Raw genomic sequence first — 18,528 nt, forward strand, 5'->3', positions numbered from 1 at the left:
ATTTTTTCAGGTATGCCTATTCACTGGACAACTCTTTTATTTTTGCATCTTTTATTATACATACTTAGTGACATTAAAAACGAATGATGCCACCAACTGTACTGGTGAGAGTATCTCCTGGCTGTTGCTCAGATGGAGCATGACATTTTCTCTGGCCACTTCCAATTCCAGTACTGTGCTGGGCATGTGTATAATCAAAGTTTGCCAACCCTATGGCATCTGTTCATGATACGCATTAAATAAGCTCTATGTGAGACGAATGCCTCAATGCAAGTACAGATTTTGAAGTTGCAGTGCTTGTAGTAGAAGGTTATCGATTGGGTGCTGCTGATTATCTTCAGGTAGGTGTTTCTACTAGGTAGGGAGAAAGGGTTTAAGAAAAGATGAGGCAAGAATGTGTGCTTGTACAGAAGTAGCCTGCTGTTACCTGTATGTGTTCTCAGAGCAAATGCATGTAAGAGCTCTGTTTCTCAGATTATTAGTTTTCTCCACAGCTAAAATGCTATTTCCTGTTTAAACAGGAAGGGAGAAAAAGCAGCATGGCTTGTGCACTGGGAGTGGTGGTGTTCTCCTAGCTGTGTGTACGGCGTGCTTACAGTTGGGAGGTGCAGGGGGAGAGAGGGTAGTGCTCAATCACATGATATTGCCTGTCTAGCAGGTGTCTGTAGTGTGAGTAGAGAAACCAACTGCTCACTATTTTGGGTAAATGAGGTTGGCTCTTACTGCAAGTGGCCCCACGAAGGAGTCCACACATCTGTTGATAAGCACTGCTCTGCATACTGGGATCCTGAATGCTTATAACCGCTTGCTGAAACAGTGGAGTTTCTGACTGAGCTTTGAGATAGTAGGAAGTTTTGCCAAGAGGCTTGCTGATTTTAATCTTTAGATGTTGGCTGTCAGGATTTGTCTGTGCCTCAAGTACCTCTCTGTTCCTATGCAAGCACAGCCTTGGAATCTAGCAGCAAACTGACTTTTTTTGGTTCACTTTACCACTTGGTGCAGTGACCGAAACCTGGTAGAGAGGGACTGTGGTAAGGGTCTCTTGTGAGGATTAAGCACCCTTTCCACTATCCTGGGACGCCTCCTGTGTTACAGCATCTGTCTTCAGGTCCAGGGATTTCCTCTAATATGTTGGATAAAGCCAAGACACTGCAGCCTGCCTATGTTGGGATTGTGCCGCTTGCAGAGACTGTGTCAAAGCAAGGGAAGAGCTATTCAAGCACGTATCAAGATTCATACCACAGCTTACGAGAAGGTTAGCAGGCTCTGCTTTCTTTGTTGTAGACATTGTATAATTGGGTTGTGGTTTATTTGTTTGCATATTGAACCTGCCTGCTTTTTCTTTTCTGGGCAGCAGTCCAGATTATGGGTTTCCCCCTGACTCCTGTGACCTGTTGTCCCCGAGGGCGCTCATAAGCATATCACTGGACAAGGTTGGAGCTCTGTATGCAGTGACTTGCAGTGCTGGACCCTGGGATAATTCCACTTGCATTTGGAAGTTTTAATTTGAGAATTTAAATTTCTTCCCCTCCTCTGTGTCTATAAGGCTCTTGAGCAATGTGTTAAGGCTGTTTCATCAAAGGTGTAAAGGCTTGTTCTGGAGTGGCAACTCTGCCTTGAAGGAAATAGAATATCATGTTTTAAGTTTCAGTGTGGTGGTGTTTGGAGAACATAAAAGGAGTGGGGTGTATACATGTACGTGTGGTTCTGTTTTAGTTAATGGTATTCTCCTGCAGATACATGTGATTTTCAATGGGGGTATGACAATTCTGACAAATTATATGGATAGTAAGAGGTCAGATTTAAGAGAGTGATATCTATGAGGAAGAAGGTCTGGAGGGATTGAAAAAGAGAAGATGAAAACAGACAGTGGTTCATTCATAGTGTGCAGCATAAAAAATAGCAACAAACAGGAACCTGGAAAAGATTGCAGAGAATAGCAGAACATAATAAAATGCCAGTGGCAAACATAACAAGATTCATGTTTTGTCAGAAACACTGGGTCTATCTAGCTACACATGAAATTTCAGTGGAAACTTGCAGGAATGAACCAGGATCTTGAGCTCAGTGGCCTCAGAAATGAGGTGATACGGTATTTCAGCTCCAAGTACTGTGATCTGAAATGAGTGGAAAATGTCTTTCAATGGTATTTGGGACAGAAAAGTAAAGGGTGATAGGAGTTGAGGACAGAAAGCCAGATAAAATAAGGCCATGTTTGTTGTGGAAAGATAGCCACTGTGTGGAAGATGATTGTGCTTAGAAGATTTTTCTCTTGTATGCAGCTCTGGGCCTGCTGAGGCTGCCAAACAAAACTGTTTCTACCCACTATTGTCACTCCCTGTACCAAGCCTCTTTAATATATATCAAGCATTAGTTTGTTATTAGATTTTTAAAATATACTTGCCTTTTTTCTTTTCTTTTTTTTTCCCCATTGGAATGCTGTTTGTTGAACAAATATGGAAAAAGAAAAGAAAACTGAAGTCACAGTCCTCAAAGTCACGTTTGGGAGTTATAAATCCATTGGTATAGGGCAGTATTCCCAGATTACTTTGCTCTGGAGGCAAAGAACTACATCACATCAATCTTCAGAGGAAAAAAACAAACCAAATAAAAGAAGTCAGAACTTGCATCTGCCTTGTATTTGCAAGACATTAATTTTCACAGAAGGTGAGCACTCTGCATTCGGATGTGCCAGGATACAACTTTCATCCAGTCACTACAGTCACTATCCACAGGCTCTACAGTGGGATAACATGTAGAACTACAAAAATGCAATTCTGTCATACTTTCCATAGTATAAAAAATGTTTGTGGCTGTCTCAAGTTGAAGTGAATTAAGGTAATTGAATCCTTGTATAATCCTGAGTATTGAAAAAGCTGTGTTGACTCTGCAAAGTCTAGCAATATCATCAGCCTACCCCATGTCTAATGCATGGTACTCTATGTGATGAGGAAAGCGACTTTATACCAGCTGCCAAATGGAAGGTAGGGAAGAGAAATAGGTGCTTCCAGCATCTGTCATTTCAGAAGAGAAAAGAATAACCCTTTAGCTTTGCTCTGTTCAAGTCTCCTGCAGTCTAGGCGTGCCTGTTGTATTTATGCTGTAGCATGCGCTGTGTTTTCCAGGGCCAAATCTTACAGGCAGTGGAGAAGCAGGTGCACTCGTGTAAAACCTTAAGGAAGCTCTTCAAGTGCAGAATTAGCATTCAGCTGAAACGATAATGATTGTAGTACCCTAAAAATGGGACGGTTTAGTTTTGTTATCAGTTGGGACATTAAATTAATGCATTTCTCTTCCTCACTCTTTACCACACACAGGTGAACGGGTGCTGGTCTGCTTTCTCCTCTTAATAAAGCCAGGCAAATAAGGGACGTTTTTATTACACCGACAGTGCTCATACCTTAATGAATCTCATGAGAAGCAGCTATCTGGAACAGACTTTGTTTTATTTCCTTGCTTCTAGAAAACAGATGGCCTCCTAAATCTGATTTTTTTTTGCTTTTTAACTGGGACTTGACATTAAAGTTTGGGAACTGGTGATCTTTTCCACATAGAAATGGATTTGACATGGGGAAGTCAAAAACCATATGCTTGTATTTTTAAAAGTATGTGTTGGGGCAGTTATTTGTAAAATTCCTAGAATTCAGGAATCTATAAACATGTTTTCTATTCAAGAATGCCTTGGAATGATTTAGTTTTCAAATACCAGAGCCCAGTTTGCAGTTTCTAGACCAGTCAACACAACAGTATGATAGCCCCTCATAAGAGATACAAAGAGAGAAGGCTACTTAAAAACCAGTTAGCATTCATGTTAATTTAGCTTAGAATTAAGTAGTTCCACAAATAAGTTTCAACAGTAAATTCCAACTTTCCCACTTCTTCATTCATTGCTCTTAAATGAAACACATTTTTGGGGTCAAGTCCTCCCTTAAAAAATGTGACTCAGGGGGTGACACTGAAACTCACCTGTCTTTTTCCAAGATTTGTGTCTCAGGGGCCAGACACACGAACAAGTTCCTGCATGCCATCCGATCTGCTGTAGCTGTGTGCACATTCTTAGTCCACAGCAAATGTGAGGTAATTTGAGTTAGCTTAGCCTTTGATTAAACTATTAATATCTGTTCAGTACTTTGAAGAGATCAAGAGTCATGCAAGTGCTTGTTAACATACAGCTTTCTTCATGAGTGACCTAGACCTTATTGTCACAAATGCCACTGGCCAGTTAGAGCTGATCAGTGGCCATTCCTCTCCCAGGAGAGGGCAGAAGAACCTGCATGAGTAGACTCGGAAGCTCTCCACACCAAGGAGATCCCAAGCAAGAGGGCAGCCCCTGCCTCTGAGGCATCTCCACAGGAACATAGGGTGACCTTTTCATGTAAAGATTGGTCTGTGTCTTTCTACTTCAGAGTGGACCTGAAGGTACTGTGGGGGATGTCAAAGCAGTGTCTCATGCAAATGCATGGGTAACGCAGATGAGAAAACAGTCACAAATGTAACAGACGCATCTCTGTATTATGGCCAGATATGACCCACAATTCAGAGTTATTTATATAAATAGTGCTCTGATATGGAAAAACATAAAAACCATGTTGAAAGTATGGGGAGCTACTGTGCTGGCACTTCCTGTGGCAAATCCAGAGGTGCACCAGACAAATGTAATTAGACTCCCTGTAGCCTAGTGCTGCGACTAGTGTTTGCAAATGCGTGGCATGATGACTGTGACTGTGCTTAAAAGTTAGGTAGTGTTATGAAGGAAACATAATGATATATTAATGTGAGGTGGATCAAAGTTGGCAGTAAGATGGTAATTTAAATTTAGTTTTGCTTAATTCCCAGTGTGCCTTGTTCAACTGTGAAAAGCAGAGGTGTTTAAGGGTATTTGCTAACTTTATGACATGAGTGAAAAGCTTAGGGAAAGGGTTAACACTGAATGACCAGGGGTTTTATAAGTCAGTCCTTATCAGTGGAAGGAGAGCCATAGCATTATCCCTGGAGTCCTGCTGCCTTAATGTGTTTTTAGTTTTTTGGATATGACATGTTTTTCTCTCTTGGAGTTTACTGAACTATTCCTGTCAGTGTAATGATCCCCAGCTGTTGCTGTAGCCCTAGCTATTTTCATTCTGGGAATGGGAGGAGGAGGAGGAGGAAGAGGAAGAGAGGGACAGAGAAAGGCTAGCTTGTTTACCACACGGTGTTCTACTTCATTTGTCAAAAACCAGCTACTATAATACTCTCTTTAGCACGAACTAATGCAGAAATTGAGTTGTGGATTCAGGCCTGCAAGAGCAAGAAGATGTAAGGACTCAACACATGCAGAAAACAAAAGGAATAGAAACTGGGTGTGGTGTGATGAGTACAGCTGTCAACATCATTTATGCAGGCAATACTTTGAACTAGTAATGATACCAAGTAAAATCTGCAGTAAGTACTTTCCTGTCCTGTCAACTGATTTTTTTTTCACAGTTGAACTGAGCTTCATATTCAGTGGCAGTGATGCTGGGGTAGTGGTAATGCCAGCAACTGGGAAACATATTAATAAAGCTTGAAAAAATTTGTGTGGCTTTTAAATTATTCATTATTTGGTAATTAGCTGCTGTTAATTTTTTTAGAAGAAAATATCTGTAGTTATACTTTTAAACAGCAAATGACTGATGTTTCCCCGGAACTGAAAAGCAGATGCTTTTTGAAAGCAAAACTATGATACTTAAGGTCAGATTGTCTGTTTTGCATCCAGAAACAACTTCTGCAGTTAACATGCTTGTTGAAAGTCTTTGCCAGACAGATGTCATTGTGACTCTCCTGCCTAAAGAAGATAAGGGTCAATGACAGTTGTGGTTTCTGCTCATGTTTTTGGATCCACATCAGGTTTCCTGTGTAAATCTTATCTTGGTACTTCTATCATCTGTAAGATCTGTCAGTAGTCACCTCAGATTTTTCAGTGTTCTGTCACACCTGCAAGTCATTGATCAACACTTATCGAATATCTATACCAAAAATAAGTGCCTGCTTAGGTCTTTCACTTTGTGAGCCAACTCCCATCTACCCAGTCTTTTCTGAGCATTGAATTACTGATTTTGTCACCTGCTGCATCAATAAATTTTGATCCAAAATGTTAAAGCAGCACATTTCTTGGCAAGAACCTCTGCAGCCTGTGGTAGAAAATGGGATATGGGTCCTGACATAGCTTAGGTTTATCAAATGAAAACATGCAAAAACCCTTAGGGAAAATCATGTTCTTGCAGGGGGCCTGTAAGTGGATGCATAGTCTGCTGAACGGCATTAACCTGGAACAAAACTCATGGTTTTCTTTTATTTAGGCTAGTGGAAGTAGATACAATATTTTTTCCTGGTGGTATGTAAAATTTACTAACCTATTATGTCTCCAAACTAAGAGCTTACCCACAATAGCTGAAGTACATTCCAAATGTTGATTACTAGTAAAAACTACAAAATGGTTTTTGCTTATCAATGTTCAGTTTGATGGGTAGAAGAACTGTGGAAATGACCTACTGTCAAAGTTCATTATGTATATAATATAGTAAGTGCTCTTCCAAGAAAACAAAGCTGATGAAGCTAACAAGAGATGTGAGAGAAGGTCAGTAATAAGGAAGAGGATATATTGCTTTCAGACATGGATTCTTTCCCAAATTGACAGTGAAAATTAGGGAAATCCAGGCTTTGTGGACAATCTCATCTTCATACCTTTCAGAAATAAACATCTGTAAAGAAAATATTTTGTAAAAACAAACCCCAGAGAACCTAATCCTGTTTGAAAGTTTTCAGTAGAAGTGCCCATAATGGATTTTCCTCCATGGTAGGGCCAGGGATCATCTGTTGCAGCAATGCTTATAAAGACCTCAATCCATGGTCTCCATTCTGAAAGACAGCTTATGGGCCTGACATCGTTCTGAGGGTATTTTCCATAATGTCTCTGTTGCACATTTAACATCTGTTTAATAACCTTCACTGAAACTTGTCACTTCACTCCACTTGTCAGGGCACAAACACTGTGCTGCCCAGATGGATTGTTGGAGGTGGGTCTGAGTGCTTCTCTCTGGGTGACAGAAGAAAGAGATCTGCTTCAGACTTTCCTTGTGTGAAGTTTCCCCAGCTTAATGCTGCTACATTTCCCTCTAGTATTAAATGCATGGAGACTGTAGTGGTGTTTTTTTGTAGGAACTGAATGTGGCAGTGTCTCTGTTTGAGGCCGCATCTGGAATATTGCATCCAGTTCTGGGCCCCTGAGTTCAAGAAGGACAGGGAATTGCTTGAAAGAGTCCAGCGCAGAGCCACAAAGATGATTAAGGGAGTGGAACACCTCCCTTATGAGGAGAGGCTGAGGGAGCTGGGTCTCTTTAGCTTGGAGAAGAGGAGACTGAGGGGTGACCTCATCAGTGTTTACAAATATGTAAAGGGTGGGTGTCAGGATGATGGAGCTAGGCTTTTTTCAGTGATATCCAGTGGCAGAACAAGGGGCAATGGGTGTAAACTGGAGCATAGGAGGTTCCACGTTAACATCAGGAAGAACTTCTTTACTGTGAGAGTGACAGAGCACTGGAACAGGTTGCTGGAACAGGTTGCCCAGGGGGGTTTTGGAGTCTCCTATGTTGGAGATATTCAAGGCCCACCTGGACAAGTTCCTGTGTGATGTACTCTAGGTTACCCTGCTCTTGCAGGGGGGTTGGACTAGATGATCTTTCGAGGTCCCTTCCAACCCTTGGGATTCTGTGATTCTGTGTTCTTTGGTTACTCATCTATGCAAATTTCACGGCAGTGCTGGAAGCCAGGATGTACATAGTCCCTTTGAGTATTTTGATCAGTATTACAAGCAGCATGTAACTTGTCCCTGCAAGCAGCTGTGGGTTTTCTTGCTTATTTTAGTGAGTGCTCTTTCTAGTGCTGTTTTTCTTCACTTTCTCTTTCCTACACTTTCATGCCTCTTTCTGTGTTATACTTACATGTGAAAGCCCTTCTAAGCCTTCTTGCAGTTCACACCATTTTTCATGCTCTGATGTCCAATTGTCCCTTTTCAGAAGCGGAAGACAACATTTTAGAAGTAGGTGCTAAACTAGTAGTACCTTTGTGCCTCACTAAAAGACTTCTTTTACTGCTGCTAATAATAGCTGTCACATTGACTGCAGGCAGTTTAAAATGAGGATTGTATCTTCAGGACTGACATGTGACAGTGAATCTAACTACAGAGGTTGCAAACACAGTCACCACGTAGCTATCTCCCCTGCTTTTTTTGCTGGAGGGAGCAACAGAAAGGAAATGAGTCTGCCCTTCACTTGCTTTTGTTCAGTATATTAGGAAAAGCCCACCTCTGTTAGCAGTTGGAGAGAACCCACTGTGTGTAATGAGCCGGCAGTCTCCTCTGTGTCCTTCAGTTAGAGGAGTGAGCCAGCAGCAGCATTTTAAACATCTGCAGAATTTGTCCACCAGTCTGAAGTCAGTGGTCATGCAGGCCATTCTGGGCTGCTGGGTTTTTTTAGTTTGCTGATTGACCTGTTACACAGAATTATATTATTTAGATATTTATAGCTATGCTAGCACTTAAGAACCACATTAAGCCTCATAGCTGGATTTGTTTTCAATGCTGTGGATCTTTCCTTGTGGAAAAACCCAAGAAAGTTGGTCCTGGAGATCTTTACTTCAGAGTTTTGAGAGAAAGTAAATATCTAAAGAGAAAATAAAAACTAGTAGGTCAGTGTTGTATGATCAGAGTTTAAAAGAGTTTGAGGGAATTTGATGTGTGTTTTTTGTATGTAATAGGAATACTGGGGTGCTGTGAAGGAGATGTTTTTTAATGTAGAGGGATATGATGGCCATAGCTTGTAAATTTTTTACAAATAGAAATGAAATTGTAATAAAATTGTGCTTCAACTATACAGAAGGTACCAGACTGTTGTAGTACCAAGTCTGGGATCTTTATTTGAACCTCAGATGCCATGACTGTGGCATGTGTTCTTCACAGTCTTTGGAAAAACAGCAAAGATGTTTCTCACTACCATGAATTAAAGAAATATAGTAATTCCTTGTCGCATCCACCTGAAATGCTTGCTCAGCGAGGATGCTGGGGCTTCGACAGAAGCTGGTGGCAGGAATGCTAACTGTATAGAGAATACTCCGAGTCTTTATTTTGCATATAATATGCATGTTGGGCAAAGCCACTTTTGTTCCATGTCTCTTGAAATAACTGTCAGCACAATCAACTGACTAAAGCTGGCTGATTCTCAAACTAGCTAAATTAAAATGAGAAGGGGCAGCTTTCCAGGTTTCCTATATAACTGGTTAATTACTTCTTCTAAAGAACTTCTGGTTTTGTGTTTAAATTTGCATACTTCTGAGTCCTTTTTTGTACCATTTGTGGGAAACCACCTTTGACCCGTTTGCATTTAGTTTCAGTAAACCAAACATCTTTAGATGGTTAAGAATCTGAAATGGTATTGGAAATACAGAATTATTCCACATTTAAGTGGGAAACCCAGAAACAGAGCTATATGTCAAGGTATCCCAGCTGTTACACAGAAGTTCTGTGGTATCTTGACCATTAGGTGATTCCTGTGAAGGGAACTCTTCTATCTGTAGAGGGTGCCCTGTGGCATAAGGAAGGCTGAATTACTGGGCCAACAGCAGTCTCTGAGAAATATTTGAGGAAGTTTTTGGCCTTGATTTGAGAGGCTGTTAGTATGCTGGAGCACTGTGCTGTAGCAGAAATTGCAGTATGGGAGGTGAGTTATGAAGGGAAAACATTAGACCATGTCTCTTATTGATGGAAGAGGCATGGAAGGATTTCCACATCAATTTTAGTATTATAAACATGTCCAGTCATGTGTTTTATGGATGTGTCTGGGCACTGTCTCAAGACTTGATATTTTTCTGCTTATTAGAAGCACACAAAAACATACTATCCCTTGAACTCAGAGGTTTAAATAAAATGAAAAATTGTTCATATTCTGATGTACCTATCTTCAGACATGTTTTTTTTTCTTTTTTCTTCTGTATAATTTTTCAGAACAAATATAAACAACTCTCATGTCTCATATGTGAGGAAAACTGAAAGGTTAGAGCTCTTTCTTATTACAGGCAGAGGTACCTCTTTCTTTACTAGGAAAAAAATGAAAAGGGTTCAAACTTGTTTTTCCCTTGTATCTTGCCTTTTGTGCTATCACAGTACACTGCCTTTTGTACTATCTACATTGTAGTTCTGATTATTGGGTTACATCTTCCCATTCCTTCTTATTCCTTCATTTGTCGCCATCTGCCACATCATATTAAATTATCTGGGAGAATTTCTTCCCAGGGTCTTCTCTGCAAGGTGGTTAAGGGCAGTGTCAGTTCCTCCTTGTTCATTGTTTCATGAAAATTTATAAATCAGTAATCTGTGACTCAAGTTTACACAGGGAGTTGGGAAATTCTCTGTTTTCACCCCTTCAAAGCTCCTCTTCCAGTTATAAATAGTAACAATGGAAATACAGATGGCATCAGCAAGCACTGATTACAGCTAATATTTTCTGTTATGGTACTGGTGTGTCAATTTTAGGTAGACCTTTCCACCTAGGCATTTTGTTACAGGTCGTCTTGTTGAATCATGCATGGTAGCCAAATTCCATAGATATGGGTATGTGCCTAGTTATTCACATGCTTAGTTTTTATCTAACCAGTATTACTGGGGCAGAATGGTTTTATAAGAATCAGTACCCTGCACAGAAAGCAAACCAATTTTTCCTGTTGCCAAGCTTTTTTTTCATGTTGCATATCTTGCTAAATATACCAGGTTAGATGTATTTCAGGTTAATTTCTTAAAGTCCTGTTTTAACAGTTTCAGTGAGCACGGAAATGGACTATTAGATGTAGTAAGATTTCATTATAAGAGTGGGCTTTTATGCATTCAATGGAAAGACCTGTGTACTAGGAGTAATACATTTATTTGATTTAAAAAGTTTAGTATTAAAGAAGACAAATCTGATGTGAGCCAGCAACATTTTGGTAATATGTGAGGATGGAAGTAGATCCTTTTGCTTTTGATTGTGTATTTGCTTCTGATTCTGTATTCTTTGGGGATGAGCCTCTTCTGTAGGTTGAGATCTTTGATTCTGCTAAATTACCCATGTCAAAGAATCTGTATTTATCTGTCTCCATTAAGAGAGCTATTTAATGCCTCATAACATTGGCTTGTTAAAAAATAATACATGCAACTATGTCATCATCCTTTGAGAATATAAAAAAAAAAATTCCTATTTCACATTTCTCTTCCAGCAGCATTGTCCCAGCAAAAAGGTGCTACTGACTTGCACCTTGGGTTCTTTTTTGTTTCCAGTATCCAAAACTAGTCTTGTGGAACACAGTCATATAGACGGTATATTTTGTCTGTCAGCAGGCGTGTGTCATGCCTTCATGTGTCATAGCTGTCTGTCATGTCAATGATTTTATATGACCCAAGAGCATTCTGAGCTGTAGAAGCTTTGAAGAGTGGGATTTTATCAAGAAACAAGCCCTTCATGTCCCGAGAGTGAGAGTAGTTAATTTTCTCTCTTCTTCCACTTTTTGTGTTCTTAAATGACCAGTTGCTTTGTATAGTTTTCTGTACTTTCCAGCTGCTCTTAAAAGCTTCTGGGCATTTGAGAGTCCGAAGGCTTTTGGAATTGCTGGATGGAGAAAAACAACCCTGGTGTTACATGACCACATGACAACCTGGAATTATTACTGGCACATCTACTGTGAAATATTTTGAAAGTTGTTGTTCTGGAGGTGAAGGATCTGTTCAGTTTTTTAAGGATCTCTTGATAGAGGTTTTAGGCCTACATCAGGCAGAACTGTACCTGTATTCTCATATGTACAAACTGTTAATGCTCTCAAAAACTTACTAAGGAGGTAAGAAATAAAAGGTGATTGTGAAAAAAGTTTTAAGCCCTCTCTACTGGATCTACCTTGGATGCAGCTGTGTGGCTTTTTTATTAAACATCCTGTTTGGCTTTGTACCTGAAGTCATCTGTGTTGGACATAGCTGGGTAAGGAATTTATCAGTGCTCCTCAAACTGGTGTGAGATACCTGCACATCTAAACCTGTTGCAGCAGAACATGCAATTTTCTGCTAAGATTTCTTTCAAGAAATCCACTTTCATCTTTCATGTGACCTGCAGTAGGGAGCCACTCCTGGTCCTGGTTTGTTTCCTGTTCAGGATCTGCTCCACAGACCTCGTCTTGAGTGTAGGGACAGTCATCCCAATCCTACTTCTCATAAAGAGAAGACCACAGCATGAATATAAAGTAGTGGCTTTTGCTTCTAATGTGAAAGGTTCTTGTAACAGTTTTAAGAGACCAAAACAAATTCTCTTTCTGTTCTTCACCCTCTCAAACTCCATTTTCTCTGCAGTATGGTTGCTAAGGAAGAGCTGGGGAAACTGCCTGCATTTTAATAGTAGCTGTTGTGGCTGCAGTAGAGAAAAGAGGTAGTGGAATGTGAGATAGTCTCAAATAGTAAAGAAATAAACTTCTGCTTAACTGTCCTTTTTCCCAGGCTTGCTCCAAGCAATTCTTTAAAATGCATTAAGATGAATAGAGCTGTATGGCTGCTATACAAACAATGCAGTGGATGCTTGCAAATTGTGAGGATCAACAGTGTATCCGCTGCTTCTCCTTCACCCCACAGAGGGACATGATTTTTTGGCATCCCCTTCCCAGGGTAGCAAACTGTCATATAATCCCAGCAGTTTGGGTGTCATTTACAGTCTGTTTCACTTAAATGCTTCTCTGTTAACTGCACAGTCTGCTTAAATGCAAAGCCAGCACGTATTCCCCATCAGCAGTTCATGGATTAAAATGCTGTTAGGCTCAGAAAATTGCCTTTAAAAAGGGCACGAAAAGTTGGCTTTTCTTTGTTGGTAACCCCATTCTAGCACAGTCTGTGTGACATGGGGGGTGTTGTTGATGGCGCCAGAAAAACACAGCTCTGACAAAAATATGTCATCGACCTCAGGAATTTGAGTTATTTTCAAAATTAATTTTGACCACTGTATACTCACTCGTTGATCACAAATGATGAGAGCTGAATTTTTCTTACAGCATCTTGTATATGCTACAAAAGATTTGGTAAGCCTAACCACCTTTTGCTGCTTCTGTACAGAAAGGTGTTGCAACTGGAGTTTAGCCGATGTTGCCCTTGCTGGTGTATGAACTAGAATCTAATCTGGCTTCTTGCTGAAGCATGAAATGGCTAATGTGAGTCAACATTTGTTTTGTAAGCAGGCATAGCTGAAAAATGCTCACAAACCAGTTTTAGTGTGAGGGGAGGGTTTTTACACCATGTCTGTCTCCAAGGAACTGAACTCAGTCATAAATGTAGGCTATAACTGAAAGAATGAAAACAATGGCTGATGTGCTGCATATTCCAAAGCTGAATTTGGCATTGATACTGGTCAAGTGTGACTATTTAATCAGAAACTAGGAAAACATTATCTTCTCAATGTAATTAGAAGGGCTGCTACTGTCCAAGTGATAAGTGGAAAGGTGTCTTCACCCATCAGAGCAGTAGTTACATGGTACTGTGACATTTCAGTTAGAGGCCCCAGTTCTCCACAAACAGCTGTGATGATTTTGTTCAGCAATATCCCATGTTGTCAAAGTTGTTTTTTATGGCTGCATATTATAAGTGAGTTGGTTGCATATAGGCTGTTGGTTTCATCTAATGGTGTTACACATTGTACTGAAAGACTGAAAAATATGTGTCAGCTGCAAATGGTGCCCTAGTGCCATGTTTCCTCGGGCAGTGGTCTCTGACCCTCACAAAGTAAACCCAGTCAGACCTGCTCAGTGCCAGGCCAATGAAAATTCTCTTAAAAAATCTCCATTGCTACTGAAAGGTGGAGGAGCTATGAGCTAACTGGCAGGTTTCCATGCCAGTTTATACAATATTCATGCTTTCTTGTGGAGTTAAGTGGATGCTGTAGCACAGGACTTTCAAATGGGATATGCAGAGGTGCTGAACAGTGTGCAAAGAAATGACTGTGACCCCATATGAGCATAGAGAGCATAGTTTGCTTTTTACTGATTTTACTTACGCCTGCACTTTCCTCAGCTTAGATAATGAAGTTAGGCTATAATGTCACTTGTTCTTTGGTAGTTTCTCTTTCTAATCACATGGCTTATTGATTGGATTGCAAGGATGAATGTTTCTGTCAAGCAGACTGCTTTCACTGAATTTACAAAATCGATAAATCGTGTCTGAGCATACAGCCTATCTAGTTAATATGTGGTTTTTGTCTTGCACTTGCCTTTTTTGCATGGGTATCCCAGGCCAGATTCCAGGGAGTTCTGCCTCCCTCAGTTCCTCTATAAGGTTTCATTTGGCTACAACAGCCTTCCTCTCTTCCTGTTCTGAACTACTGCTTGTGCTGTCTCTGTTGTAATCCACCATATGGCTGTGCTAACCATTACCTTGGTTGGGCAACCTTGAGTAGCATTTGGGATTCCTGAAAAGGCTTTGTAGAGATGTGAGCAGAGTCCCTTTTGCAGTAAATCTGTATGCAATATAACATGCATAGAGCCTCACCACAGGCTGCAGTTCAAAGCTGTTTGCTTCTTTTCACGAGCTTTCAAGAAACAAGAAATGCAGAATATTTAAGATTTTTTTTTTCATAAACCTGACCTGGTATGTGATGTAGTCTTAAAATGAGACTTTACTTTTTTTTTTCTCTTAAAGTGCTGAGATGCAGAGTCTGTAGTCTCATTTTTTTGTAGTAGGTCTAGTCACACTATTGAACTCCAAGTGTGGTTTAGAAATAGAAGGGCTTTCAGAGATCTATGTGGAAAGGCAGGCATGCCAATGCAGATTTAGATGACGAGCTGCAAAAAACAACTTAGCTCATCGTAAATATTTGTTCTTGCTACTGCCTACTACTACTGCACCCTGGGACTACAACTGGAGTTGTTAAGTGTCCTGAAAGTGTCCATATCCGTGCAGCCTCTGTATGCATTAAGCATATACTGCTGTGAGCTGCCACCAGCCATTAGTAGGCAGAAGTAGGCTCTGGTCTTGTAATAGATCTATGGTCTCTCTATTAAGGCAGTTTTATGACAAGAGAAATAAAAAATAATCATGATTTGCTGTAGCTCACTGACAGTGTAACTCTGTCGATAGTAGCTGTACCTTGATGTTATTTGTATCTTAAAGCACTGCCCCTCCTCAGTTCTCTACCCCTCCTCTTAAACTGCTGACTGCAGCCCTTTATACCAGCTCCCACATTTCTCTGGAATATTTTATTAATTCTTGGAATAGCTCATTAGAAATACAAAAACGTTGTTCAAACTTTGTATTTCAGAATTTTTCTTATTTGTGAAATAAATAATGCTCAGTGTCAAGTGGGAAAATCAGACAGGCATACAAAGCCCTCAGAATGTTACACAGACTGTGTCACAAGTTGAATGAAAGGGGTGAGCAGAAGGGTACCAGTATGGAACTTACTTTCAAGCCTGCAGACATATACTCTCCTTTGTATGACCTGATTTATTCTTAATTTGAAAATTATTTTTAATGCCAAATACAGGGAGAAAGGAGCAGAAAATTGTTGGTTTGTGACTGAAAGGTACTCCAGCCTGAGTAACTTTGAATTTCTGTGGTCATTCTAGACCTTTGGCTGAGCTCCATGTACAACAGCCTTGGATTGGTGCTTGGGACATCTGTTAATCTATATATAGGATTCACACACTTGCACACGTAAACAGGTGATCTCCTAAATATATGAAATGGCATTGGGAACTCCAAGTACTTATTTAAGCCAAAATGAATTCAGAAGTGAACTGAGGTAATCCTTGTTGCCCTCCTCCCTGCCACAAAAGTAAGCTGTACTGGAAAAAAAGTGCATCATGTGCTGATTATAATTTGTGCTTAATATGTTTGTACATGTATTCAGAAATCCCAGGAATTACTTACTACTTATTAAAAGTATCCTGAAAATGACCTTTTTTCTATTCTCCAGCTTAGTTCTCTGGACAGTTGCTAGTTTCTTGCTGTGAGGAGACACGGTGTTTAAAAATAAAAGGTGCATATTATGGCTAGAGAAAAAGGGTAGTAGATGGTAACTGATATAGAAATGAGATATATTTAGAAAATTCATAAGGGAAGCTGAACTCAGGAAGGGAATTTAAAGTCATTTGATGAAGTCTCTAGCTGTCTGGCTGAGACCGATTTCTAATAAATCTGGGAGCAGCTGGGAGAGACTTCAGAAGAGCTGAAGATCAGCAATGTTTTGCATCACTACTGAAAAAGGGTATGTGAGTAAAGAGTGGCTCATCTGGTATCAGTTCCAGGAAAAATACTATGGAAAATTTGATAAAGAATTTAGATGGTATAAGAATAGCAGTATAATCACACTATTGAGCTTTTCAGTTTGTGAAAACAAGTCTGCTCAAATGCAATTTTGTTATTTGGATACGTGAATGTTGGTTGCTAGAGGTGTTGTCTGGGTGTTATAACACTTTTATAACATCTTCAACTTAGTAGCATGGTATATTTATTTTGGGTTTAAAAAATACCTTTGAATTTAATGAAGGACTGCTCAGATGGATTAAGAACTGACTGTAATCCAAGAAAGCAGAAAAATGTCTCTAGTTGGGATCAGCCCAGTGGAGTTTGGAAACAAATTCAAGATGGTAACAGTGCGAATGGAGCAAAGATTAGTGGAGGCATAAATAATGACATTTAAGAAATGGAAAATTGTTTAGATAATATAAGCAAACTATGGACAGTTTGTGCAAAATGTGCATAAATACAGGTGAGGGCAGAGTTATGAACCAAGGAGCAAAAAATGTCAGCCACACCCACATTAGCAAGTTTTTAGCTTAAAATCCCTGACTCTGAGGTGAAAGGTAAATTGTAGGTATAGTTGGAAATGGGAGGAAAAATAGTTGGTCCTAGTGAGTAAATAGCAAAGTGGCAAAAAGGGCTAACACTCATTGCTAGATGTGTAAATGGGAAGGCACAAGTAATTATGAGATTATCTGCACTTAAAGCTGGGGAGATGGGCTTAATGCTATAGGTCTGTGCCTTGCTTGTATAAATTTAGCGATATGTGCTAATTTAGTGTATGGAAATGAGTCCCTGAAATGGCTCACTAGTGGAAATAATGCCATACAGCCAGAGACTTAATGTGCCGTTACATAATAGGGCTGAAATCAGTGGCATACAGCTGCTGAAAGGATGATGTCTCCCACCCACCTTATGTTAGTGTTAACAAATACCTGGATATACAGTCATCCTCTTCAACTCACTAATGAGACACAAAGTTTTGATTGGGCTGTGCTGTCTATTGTGTCATTGAGTCCAGCCACCAGTCAGGGAACATTAGAGATGATGTGGTGAGTGAGAGATTCAACTCTTGCAGCGAGCTGTTAGATCAAATTCTTTTGTAGATGTGTCATCACCTGATGAGGGTTTTGATCACCTCAAACAAATCCAGCAAATAAAGAGCTCTGTGAACAGGCCAGCTATGATACTGTATTAGCCCTCACACTAGCACAGAAGTAGGAGTGCGATCGCATGTTGGGTGAGAGGAAAAGTGTGGGACTGCCACTTCTGCTTGCAGTTTCATGGCCAAACAAAGGGCCTGCTCCTTCTCCTGTGTTCCCTCCTCCTCATTCTGGCTCTTAGCTGATCCCACACAGAATTAGCATGGTGCTCTCTGCACACTCTCCCTCACTCTCTCCTTTCTCTGTACTAAAGGCAGTAGTTTTCTGCCCAGGATGCATATATTAAGAAATCCTAGTTAGGTTTAGGAAGCAGAAGAGAGGTGACTTGGTTGTACACTGTGCTCACACAAGTCCGTCCACAGGTAGGAAGTATATTCTGTCATAAGCGGTACATCAAGAGCCAGTGGGATCTAGAAAAATCCAAGTAAGAACTCAAGTGTGCATTTTAGTGAGGCTGATTAGCTGCTGTGCAAACAACCAAGGAAGAGAATGGATCCCTTGTTAAGTTCATACAGACCAGAACCCTCACTCAAAGATGTATTATAGTCAAATGCAAACTGCAAATGGGAAGTTGAAGGAAACAGGTAATGCATGACGATGTGTGTAAATAGACAAAGTGGCATCCTCTCCTTAAATTTCTTTGATCCCTATGTTAGGGAGTGTCAGTATAAATTTGGATATAATGTATGAGATTAATGTATTGGACAAACGAAGTACTTGAGAAAGGAAGCATAAGGGTTATAATGAGATTGTATAGTTAGACGTTGGAGCAGTTTTGCGCTCGGGTGGCTCTACTACTTTTGTGTGGACTTGTCTTACGCTGAGTGCACCACAGACATAAGAGAAATGAAAACAGGGAAGATGCCGTGCCATTAATTTTATTTTATGTTGAGAATACTTAGGAGCTTGAGCTTGATTGCAAATGGGATTCAGTATCTATTGATGCTCACTCCGGTTGTCCTAAATTGATATATGTGTGTGTCCGCACATTCATGTGATGTTTTTTTACTTCAGTTTTGAGAGGTCCCTTGCATATAGAAACTGTCTTTGGCTGTAAGAACA

General features: G+C 40.1%; 1 protein-coding gene across 2 annotated transcripts in view; it reads left to right on the top strand.

Annotated features, from left to right (window-relative positions):
• The window catches only part of MRTFA (myocardin related transcription factor A), a 68,596-nt gene that overhangs the window by 22,618 nt on the left and 27,450 nt on the right, over positions 1-18,528 (top strand). The window lies entirely within an intron of this gene.

Source organism: Melopsittacus undulatus, chromosome 5, assembly GCF_012275295.1.
Source record: "Melopsittacus undulatus isolate bMelUnd1 chromosome 5, bMelUnd1.mat.Z, whole genome shotgun sequence".
Classification (NCBI taxonomy): Eukaryota; Metazoa; Chordata; class Aves; order Psittaciformes; family Psittaculidae; genus Melopsittacus; species Melopsittacus undulatus.